At 43.1% G+C, this 11,562-nt stretch overlaps 1 pseudogene; it reads left to right on the top strand.

The window, feature by feature from the left end:
• The first annotated feature begins 4,246 nt into the window (after positions 1-4,246).
• LOC138081805 (lysosomal-associated transmembrane protein 4B-like) lies at positions 4,247-11,174 on the top strand (annotated as a pseudogene).
• The last annotated feature ends 388 nt before the right edge of the window (positions 11,175-11,562 follow it).

Genomic DNA, 11,562 nt, shown 5'->3' with positions numbered 1-11,562 from the left:
TGAACTGAACTGAGCTGGAATGGAGAAGAGATGCCTAAGTTACACTTCTGTGAGAAAGGTCATTATGGCTACAAATGCTTTGTGGCAAACAAAAGGATAATTCTTTGCCTTTTAGGGTGTGAAATGAAAGAGGAAAAGAGAAGTGAAAGGATGAGAAATAAGCAAGATGGCAAAAGATTGTGTAATCTTCATGCACTCTGGGACCCCCAGAACATCACAGCAAAATCTGCTTTATCAGTTTGGGGCATAGTAGGCTGCAAGTTATAGAATACCAGAAACATGGTGGCCAAAATAAATGGGAATTTATCTAAAATCAGAGATTTGTAGTTGTTGGCAAGGATTCAGCTAATCAGTGATGCCATCAAGGACTTAGGTACTTAAAAAAAAATCTTTCTGCTCAGCTATATCTTTTTAATGTTTTAAAATTCTAATTTATTTTTGGCTGTGCTGGGTCATCATTGCTGTATGGGTTTTTCCCAGTTGCAGGGCACAGACAGTCCATTGCGGTGGCTTCTCTTGTTGCAGAGCTGGGCTCTAGGGTGCGTGGTCTCAGTAGTTAGTGCTCCCGGGCCCTAAAGCACAGGCTCAATAGCTGTGGCGCACGGGCTTAGTTGTTCTGAGGCAAGTGGAATCTTCCCAGATCAGGGATTGAACCCTGTCTCCTGCTTTGGAAGGAGGGTTCTTTGTCACTGAGCCATCAGGGAAGCCTCCCTAGGTACTTTCCGTATTTCCACTTTGCCATCCTTATTCTGCTGGCTCTTATGCTCATCCTTGCCACACTATGTACGGTCTCAGGGAGCTGCCATGCACTCATATATTAAATCCATACTCAAAGCAAGAAGAGAATAAAGAGAAAGACTACCAATGATGGGTGTATTCTTTCTTTAAAAAAGTAAACTCCCAGAAACACCCCCAGCAAGTTTCTATTTACATCACATGGCCTCCCTGAACTCAAGAGGTGAAAGGAAATAATAAGATTTTTTTTTTTCAGATCTGGGGGGATAATTGCAGATCATACTGCAATTCATTTCATACTTTGGGCATAGCGCACAAATTATTTGTTTTATTATTTTAATTTTGGTCCTGAGGCACATGGGATCTTAGTTTCCTTACCAGGAATGGAACCCACACCCCTTGCATTGGAAGTTTGGAGTCTTAACCAGTGAACTGCCATGGAAGCCTCTAACTAGCTTTTGTATCCTCTTTTGGGCCTCCCAGGTGGCATAGTGGTAAAGAATCCACCTGCCAATGCAGGAGACACACACGCAAGAGACGAGTCTGATCTCTGGGTTGGGAATATCCTCTGGAGAAGGAAATGGCAACACTCCAGTATCCTCACCTGGAGACTCCCATGGACAGAGGAGCCTGGTGGGCTGCAGCCTGCAGGGCGGCAAAGAGTCGGACACGACTGAGCACACACAGGACAGCAGCGGCCTGGTTAACAGAGGCAGCCAGGCAGAAGGCCTGGTCCTGGGCCAGCCAGCCTACATGATCTGCGGCAGCTACTGTACCCAGAAGTGTTGGCTGTGTGCAAGCTAGTTTAGGAAATTAAAGAAAGTGAGGAGTTTCATCTTGGAAAATGATCTGATGTGAGCAGAAGAGCTGGTGGGAAAGTCAGAGGGCCTAGAACTGACCTCCAGGGCGAGTGGAAATGACGGTGAGAGCTTCGGGCCTCCAGAGGCTATGGATCTGAGGGGTAGACAATCACAGCTGGGTCTCGTGGCCGATGTCTGGTTATGTTGACCTCTAGTTAAACCCCAGAATAATTTAGTTATTCTTCTCTACGGTCGTCAGATTTGCTACTTTCCCGCAGTCCCTTCTTCAACTCTGCTGCTAATGTCTTCCACATCAGTCTTGAAACTTCCGTCACTGTCTTGTTTCGCTGCCTTCAGATTTTCCGCACCTAGTCCAGCCTCAGGTAGCCTATTGGTGTCTAGTTGTTGCCCTGTCCCAGGTGTCACTGGTGGTAAAGAATCTACCTGCCAATGCGTGAGACTTAAGAGATGCAGGTTTGATCCCTGGGAGGGGAAAATGCCCTGAAGGAGGGCATGGCAACCCACTCCAGTATTCTGGCCTGGAGAATCCCATGGACAGAGGAGTCTTGCGGGCTACAGTCCATGGGGCTATACAGAGTCGGACATGACTGAAGTGACTTAGCATGCACACATATACCTAAAAGCTGCAAAATAGCTTTAAGGGAGAAATAACATAAGGAATAAATGACTAGAAAATGAGGTGGTAAGAAATCAACAGGAGAAGCATTTGTCCTATTGCTGAGGTTGAGATGTCTCCTCCTTTGCTTTTGAGAGATCATTCCTCCAGCACAGAGGCCCTGTAGCCCCACTTCTTCAGTTCCTCCCAGAGCAACATGCAGTCCCTTTGGATTCTCAGGTTCAAAGACCCACACTAAACATCTGTGGTGCAAATTATGTGTAAAGTTCACATATTGGATTGTTATTTACATATTGGATATTCTATATGCATATATTATTCACATACTGGATATTATTTTCCATAATATTTTATGGAAAAACCTGAATGAACTTTTTGGCTGACCCAATACATGAGTTACTTCTCTCCATAACCAGGAACTGAAATATCATATTAAAACAAACTTGGAACAATAACCATAAATAGAATGTGTTTTAGAATAGCATTTGATTATCTTGGGAAAAATCTTAAAATAGCTAGCTAAATGGAAGAACTGGACTCAAAACAACATATGTGATCTGAGTTGTTGTTTTTTTTTCCGTATCCAGAGAGTGAGAGGTGAGGGAGCGGGCATCATATGTGCATCTTTGGCACCAAGTTTAGAATTTAATGTCCAGCAAGGTGTGGCTTCTTTATCATCTTTAATCCACACAATAAACCAGCCTATTAATATGTATCAAGGTTACAGTTGCTTAATATTAAAATGCAACAGAGTAGATAAGGGCCAGCAACAGAACAACTTTGGAATTCTCCACCCTCCTCCCTAGGTTATTTTAGGACATTGCTTTTTCTTTTTCTTTTAGTCTAGCTAAGTAGTTCTCAAACTTCGGTGTGCATGGCAAGCACTTTACGTGGTTGTGAACCTAAAGCTATGTATACCCTACCTTGTAAGTAATTTGAGGATAATACAGGGATAGTTAGGGCTTCCCTGGTGGCTCAGTGGTAAAGAATCCACCTGTCAGTGCAGGAGATGCAGATTCGATCCCTGGGTTGTGAAGCTCCTCTGGAGATGGAAATGGCAACCGACACCAGTATTCTTGTCTGGGAAATCTCATGGACAGAGAAGCCTGGCAGGCTACAGTCCATGGGGTGGCAAAGAGTCAGCCTTGACTGAGCAACAGAGCACATACAGGGATATTTAACAAGTTTTTCCTCCTTATTAGCTGACATTAGAATTAAACCTTGAAGCACTTGCTACTTTACCTTATTTACATTTAAAAACAGATTCAAATGGATATCATGCATGTGAGAAAGTTGATAGAATTTATTTTTGAAAATGGGATTATGAAAAAACCCATGTCTTTATTCTCATCTTTACTGTCTAATTGTTCTGCAATGAAGCCACTTTCCTAATCAGAAAAAAAGTTACTTAAAAATAATCAAATGATAAAAGTTCACTGATTGTGCTCATTTGACTCCTCCCCCACCCACCAAGAGCTTAGTAACCTAAAGACAGAGCCTGTTACAAAAGCTAACAGCTGGTTTCCAGAAGCTCACCCCACCCTATGGTCAGCTTCAAGTCCCAGGGATCTGTCATCTTTGACTTTAAGACAGCAAAGGTCTTCCCACCTGGTTATTTCCAATAGAGTGACAGTATGGGGTGGGGGGAGGAAATCGAGCAATCCAACCATATTTAGAGACAAATGAGTTAACTCACTTATCAAAATGGGTTGCATTGTAAGATTATTCCCAGAGCACCTTTGCTCTCTGCCTCTCATTTGGGTTATCAGCGTTGTGACTTCTTTGCGTACAGTCCTTGTTTTTGCTAACCATACAGTATTTGTGCAGCCACAAAGCTAAGAATTCTGTATTTCCCCAAGCTCAATTGATCTGTAAGAGAGACTACTTTGTGCAATGAGGGAATTTGGTTTAAATTTCTCATGCTGAGCATTTGATAAGACAGATTAGTAATGCTGCATTTTAAAAAGTATGTAGAAACTCAACCAGTTTAGCTACCAAGTGCTGTTCAGCAGGTATGCAAATGTGTTTCATGTTCCCAGAATTTTTTCCTGAATCTTTAGGGTATGGAGCCAAGATGCCCTTTCTCTATGCTTCCAAAGTCTTTTCATCTTGGCATAGATACTCAGGAGCTGCAGGTAAGATTTTAAAAGGATAAAGAACTCTATATAAAGCATCCTCCCAAATAAAGCTTTGTTGAGCTAAGTTTTGTCTGAGGTTGAGAAGTCCATTTGTCTAATACAGCATTGAGGATCAATGGACCACCGCAGGGCACTCCCTCCCCAGGACACTGCAGTGATTTCCAGCGCAGCTTCTTTCTGCCCTTCTCCTTGTCTCAGCTTAGACAGCTTTGAAAATCCAGAAGCAGCCATAAAAGAACCTACAAAGAAGTTTCCAGATGCCATGGAGAAAAGGGACAGAGGTAAAAGCAGGTCATTTATTTTTACATCCTTCTTTGCCTTTGTTTCCTCTTTTTACTTATTCTCCCCATGAACTGCCACAAAACTATGGGAGGAGCGAAAGCTCATCACCTTAAAACCCATCTAGATGGAAATGGTGAGGGGACCGAAGTTACTATATTTTTCTTTCAGTAGAAAATAAAAGCCCACAGGATAATCCAGGAATGGAAGGGACCATAAAGTTATGGAGTTTATTTATATTAGTGTCTAAATGTGTGAGCATCAATGCAGAGTTTTGTTTTTATTTTATTTTAATATTTATTTATTTTGGCTGCTCTGGGTCTCAGCTAAGGCATGCAGATCTTTCAGCTGCAACATGTAGAATCTAGTTCCCAGACCAAGAATGGAACCTGAGCTCCCTGTATTGATATCTCAGAGTCTTAGCCACTGGACCACCACGAAGGTCCCCCAGTGCAGAGTTTTGTTTTGGCTCAGCCTGACTGGTCTTCCCTTCCCAAGTGATAGCACCACACTTGCAGAGCATAGACTCTTTCTTTGTCCAAGATATGCTTTTCCACTGGTGAGGCCATGGAGGAGACCACACAGGACAAAGCAGTTCCTGTGGACCCAACAGATAGTGTAAATAACATGCTCTGGGAAGTTAAAGAATGAAAGTCATGAAGAACAAGTATGCATTCTGCCAAGACTTGAAACAACCGTCCTCCACACCTAAATCCTCTAATAAGGTTTCTGTGAGGCTTTAGTTCATCATTAAGCTGCCATGGGATATCCTCTGAGAAAGGGTAGAATGGGCAGCTTCCTCTTTCCTGGCAGCAGTAACTGTTAAGTCCATTATTTGTATTCGTTCAGGCTCATTGATCTTCACGTATTTTTAAATGTAAGAAACATTTTCAAATGGAGGCTAGTCATGATTTTCTTTATAAGCAATGTACGTCATTGTAATCCTAGCTTTTTGTCATTGGGAATAATGAATTATTTTATTTTACTTTATTATTGCTTAGTTGTGGTATAAGAACTCTTAGTTGTGGTATGTGGGATCCAGTTCCTTGACCAGGGACTGAACCTGAATCCCTTGCATTGGGAGCCCAGAGTCTCACCAACAAGGAAGTTCTGAGAATAGTGAGTCATTTTGAATTGCTATTATGAGCCCACGCTTCCCTGTCTTGGCAGAACCAATCATCACTGCTCACCCAATCTGCAGGCAGGATGGTGACTCAGATTGTTGAAACCCTGTTGTGTGGGTCAATGACTCTCCCTCCTGGCTTGAGGGCATGACTGCCAGCAGCAGTTACAGTCCAACCAACAAACGCACAGGTGTCCTTGAGCCAAGCACAAGGCTCAACATCATGGGAATAGATGAAGAGGTATTGGCATGGTGTGTGTATTCAGTAAGTGCTCACATATATGGCACTGTGCTGGCCATTACAGAAATATCCAGAGAGATACAGGGCATGGCTGCTGCCCCCAGGGAGCATGCAAGCTCACTGAAGAGTAATAAGCACACACACACACACACACACACACACACACACTCCATCTTATATCCTTACATCCTCTTTGGAGCAAACAAAACTCATTTAACCCTCACAGCTTAATGAGATGGGTGCCGTTATTATGCCCATTATACAGCCATGGAAAGTGAAGAAGAGAGGGAGTTGGGGTAATAAACAGGAGATGGAGTTTTAACCCAGGCAGTCTTGCTGTGGTTCTCGTGCCGTTAGCCCATGGACTATGTAACATACAGAAAATAAGGAATAAAGCGAAACTGTAGGGACTTCCCTGGTGGTCCACTGGTTAAGAATCTGCTCTCCAGTGCAGGGGATGTAGGTTTGATCCCTGATTGGGGAATTAAGATCATACATGCCGAGGGGCAACTAAGCCTGAGCTGCAACAAGAGAAAGCCCTTGAGCCAGAATCAAGAGCCCTCCTCCCACTTTAACAAAGACCCAGCTCAGCCAAAGTCAATAAACTAATAACAGTAATAGAATATGTAAAATTAAAAAAAAAAAACAATGTTGTAGTCAAGTGGACTTCTTTTTCTGAATTCTAGCATTCTAAAATCCCAACCCAGGGATCAAAACCAGGTCTTTTGCATTGCAGGCAGATTCTTTACCTTCTAAACCACCAGGGAAACCTTCAATAAATAATAATAATAAAATAAGTAAAATGCAAAAATTTAAAAAACTGTAATCAAGTAGCCTTCTTTTTCTGAATTCTAGCATTCTGAAATCAGAAACTGATTGAGTGTCTGAAAGTCTCTGTCATGCCCAACTCTTGGTGATCCCATGGACTGTAGCCTGCCAGGTTCCTCTGTCCATGGAGTTCTCCAGGCAAGAATAATGGAGTGGGTAGCCATTCTCTTCTCCAGGGGAACTTCCTGACCCAGGAATCAAACCAGGGTCTCCTGCATTGCAGGCAGATTCTTTACCAGCTGAACTACCCAGGAGGCTCTGATTAGGTGTGTGTATTTATAATATACTAGCAGACTGCTCAGAGCACTCACTAACTATACTTTTGTAGTGGTGGTGATGGTTTAGTCACTAAGTCGTGTCAGACTCTTTTGGTATTTCCCAGGCAAGAATACTGGAGTGGGGTAGCTGTTTCCTTCTCCGAGGGATCTTCCTGACCAGTGATAAAACTCATGTCTCCTGCATTGGCAGGCAGATTCTTTACTGTTGAGCCAACAGGGAAGTCCCAAGAGCCAAATAGTAGGAGTGAACAATGAATGTAATAGGAGAGATCAGTTGAAATAAAACCTTGAAGCATAAATAAACGTTAGTCCAAAGATAAAAGAAATAGTCATGAGGCCTGTGGCACGCAGGCAAGGAATAACAACTTATATTCAGAACAAGATTGGGAAGCCTGCGTACGGCGAGAAACTGGAGATGAATGTAGACAGGGAAGCAGGGGCTGGACTGTCAGCGCACTGATTGGACTCCCCCTGTAGACAATGGTATCTCACTGGTAGTTCTATTTTAAACAGTCATGCTTATTTTAAGCATGTCACTTGGCATGATCACATTTGTGAATTAAAAAGAGCATTATGGCTTTGGTATTTCAAAAGGCTCAATGTTAATGGCTTTTGCATGCTTGAGAATAGTTTGTAGAAGGAATGCTGGCATTTACATATTTATGCTGGTAAACTACAAAAGGCTATTTGTGGAATTTTCTTTGCTATGTAGCTAGGCTAATGTCAAAACCATTAGAGAAGTCACAGTATGAGCAGTATGCTAGTAAGGACACATTCCCAAACATACAGATAATACGGGGTCACCCTATGCAGCATAAAATTGCTAGTTGATCCGTATTCCACTATATAAAATAGTTAAATGGGAAAGCTACTTTTTTTTTGTAAATGGTATTGGGATTATCTACATTTATAAAGGGCTCTGAGTTCTTCAAAACAGCTTGGCAATTTGCTTCTTTGTGGCCAACAGAGAGGGTCTACCGCTGTATTGGATCTCTCTGACTTCTGTCTTTGACTCTAGACTTTTTTTCCAAATGGTTTCATTTGAGTAGTTTAGGTCCATTCAAGAGCATCTCCCTTTTAAGTGACAAAGTCAACGGATTAGAGACTTTAATCACAGCTACAGAATCCTTTTTGTATGCCATATAAAATACCCTAATCATGGGAATGATACCGTCCATGGAATAGCAATCTAGAAGATCATCTTAAAAGTGTGCCCACCTTGGGTTTCCTTGCAAAGGGAAGCTCACTTCTCGGACGGTACCCTTGGTTGCCTCTGTTTACCTCAGCTAAATGCACTGCTAGACACCAGCAGTCATGGCCATGCATGTGGGACTCCATTTTGAAAGAGTTGACTTTAATTTGGTATTTCTTTTAATTTCAGGTACAAATAATAGAACGGACAGTCTGGTGTCCCAAATAATTGTCATTATTTGCATTTCCAGGGCTGTTCCCCTGTAAAAGTGGGTATTTACGGGAACACTTCAAAAACCAGCTGTTGTGGCCTGTCAGAGACAGCAGCTAGGAGCTCTCCTGGGTGGTGAGCGGGGCGGGGAGAGGGAGCCGGGGTGGCCGAGGAGCCCGGCGTACCACTGTGTGGGCAGCCTGGGTGATGAAGACGGTGGCCCCTGGATGCCGTTCTGCTCCACCAGCTGCTGCCTGTGCTGCCATGTCCTGGCTGGCACCATCCCGCTGGGCACCCCGTGCCTGATCTTCAATGCTGTGGTGCTGCTGGTTCTGTTGAGTGCCCTGGCTGATCCAGATCAGTATCACTTTTCAAGTTCTGAACTCGGAGGTGACTTTGAGTTCATGGATGATGCCAACATGTGCATTGCCATCGCAATTTCTGTTCTCCTGGTCCTTATCTGGGCAATGGCTGTGCACGGAGCATACAGGCAACATGTGACCAGGACCATCCCATTCTTCTGTTACCAGATCTTTGGTTTTGCCCTGAACACCAGGGTTGCAGTCACTGTGCTTGTTTATCCAAATTCCATCCAGGAATATACATGACAGTTCAGTTCAGTTCAGTCCCTCAGTCGTGTCCGACTCTTTGTGACTCCATGGACTGCAGCACGCCAGGCCTTCCTGTCCATCAGCAGCTCGTGGAGTTTACTCAGACTCGTGTCCATCGAGTCAGCGATGCCATCCAACCATCTCATCTTCTGTCATCCCCTTCTCCTGCTGCCTTCAATCTGTCCCAGCATCAGGGTCTTTTCCAATGAGTCAGTTCTTTGCATCAGGGGGCCAAAGTATTGGAGTTTCAGCTTCAGCATTAGTCCTTCCAATGAACATTTAGGACTGATTTCCTTTAGGATGGAGTGGTTGGATCTCCTTGCAGTCCAAGGGACTCTCAAGGGTCTTCACCAACACCACAATTCAAAAGCATCAATTCTTTGACACTCAGCTTTCTTTATAATCCAACTCTCACATCCATACATGACCACTGGAAAAACCATAGTTTGACTAGATGGACCTTGTTGGCAAAGTAATGTCTCTGCTTTTTAGCATGCTGTCTAGGTTGGTCATAACTTTTCCTCCAAGGAATGAGCATCTTTTAATTTCATGGCTGCAGTCACCATCTGCAGTGATTTTGGAGCCCAAAAAAATAGTCTGCCACTGTTTCTCCATCTATTTGCCATGAAGTGATGGGACCAGATGCCATGATCTTAGTTCTCTGAATGTTGAGCTTTAAGCCAACACTCCTCTTTCACTCTCCTCTTTCACTTTCATCAGGAGGCTTTTTAGTTCCTCGTCACTTTCTGCCATAAGGGTGGTGTCATCTGCATATCTGAGGTTATTGATATTTCTCCCGGCAATCTCAATTTCAGCTTGTGCTTCTTCCAGCCCAGCATTTCTCATGATGTACTCTGCATATAAGTTAAATAAGCAGGGTGACAATATACAGCCTTGACGTACTCCTTTTCCTATTTGGAACCAGTCTGTTGTTCCATGTCCAGTTCTAACTGTTGCTTCCTGACCTGCATACAGATTTCTCAAGAGGCAGGTCAGGTGGTCTGGTATTCCCATCTCTTTCAGAATGTTCCACAGTTGATTGTGATCCACACAGTCAAAGGCTTTGGCATAGTCAAGAAAGCAGAAATAGATGTTTTTCTGGAACTCTCTTGCTTTTTCCATGATCCAGTGGATGTTGGCAATTTGATCTCTGGTTCCTCTGCCTTTTTGTAAACCATCTTGAACATCAGGAAGTTCATGGTTCACATATTGCTGAAGCCTGGCTTGGAGAATTTTGAGCATTACTTTACTAGCGTGTGAGATGAGTGCAATTGTGTGGTAGTTTGAGCATTCTTTGGCATTGCTTTTCTTTGGAATTGGAATGAAAACTGACCTTTTCCAGTCCTGTGGCCACTGCTGAGTTTTCCAAATTGGTTGGCATATTGAGTGCAGCACTTTCACAGCATCATTTTTCAGGATTTGAAATAGCTCTACTGGAATTCCATCACCTCCACTAGCTTTGTTCATAGTGATGCTTTCTAAGCCCCACTTGACTTTACATTCCAGGATGTCTGTCTCTATGTTGGTCATCACACCATCGTGGTCGTGAAGATCTTTTTTTGTATAGTTCTTCTGTGTATTCTTGCCACCTCTTCTTAATATCTTCTGCTTCTGTTAGGTCCAGACCATTTCTGTCCTTTATCGAGCCCATCTTTGCATGAAATGTTCCCTTGGTATCTCTAATTTTCTTGAAGAGATCTCTAGTTTTTCCCATTCTATGGTTTTCCTCTATTTCTTTGCATTGATCACTGAAGAAGGCTTTCTTATCTCTCCTTACTATTCTTTGGAACTCTGCATTCAAATGGGTATATCTTTCCTTTTCTCCTTTGCCTTTCCCTTCTCAAATGCCTCCTAATTTTCCTCACAAAGATGATATCATGTCAATGAATCCTATCTGTTTGGTCCTCATTATTTTTCTGTTTATCAGCATTATCTTGACTTTTAAGAATTATTTGATTAGCTGTGTTTGGAACTGCTACTGATGCATCAATGGCAGGAACTCCTCTGATGTCCTGGTTTATGTTACCAGCAGTGACCCTACAGCGCTGTTACCCCCGTACCACTGCCATCCTATGTGTCTGCCTAAGCCTGGAAGTGTGTAGCTGAGAGCAACAGCTTAATTTTACTTCTGAGATGTGCTCTCTGAGCTTATTTCTTACTGAAATGCTACAGCTTAAAATTTTAGATGTTAAGTTGAGACTCTGTAGTTTGAAACCTGGGCTTTAGCTAGAGCACTGTGATAGAGTAACTGTAGACCTCTCTCTGTGGGGGTGGGGTGGGCTGGGCCGGGCTCCCTTAGTCTTCCCTCTGCATCAAAATTTTCAACAACCTGCATGAACCTTTGTCCAAGGAGTCTGTTGTATGCGCTGAACCCCAGAGTTGAGTTGAATACATTACAACTTTTTACTCCCTTTTTCTCTTTTGAAAGTGTAAAATAAAGTCAAAATTAGACCCCCGCCCCCCTCAAAATATCAGCTGTTGTTTGTTGTG

This window comes from Capricornis sumatraensis, chromosome 7 (assembly GCF_032405125.1).
Source record: "Capricornis sumatraensis isolate serow.1 chromosome 7, serow.2, whole genome shotgun sequence".
Lineage (NCBI taxonomy): Eukaryota > Metazoa > Chordata > Mammalia > Artiodactyla > Bovidae > Capricornis > Capricornis sumatraensis.
Note: the sequence above shows the minus strand (reverse complement) of the source record. Positions and strands in the feature narration are given on the sequence as shown.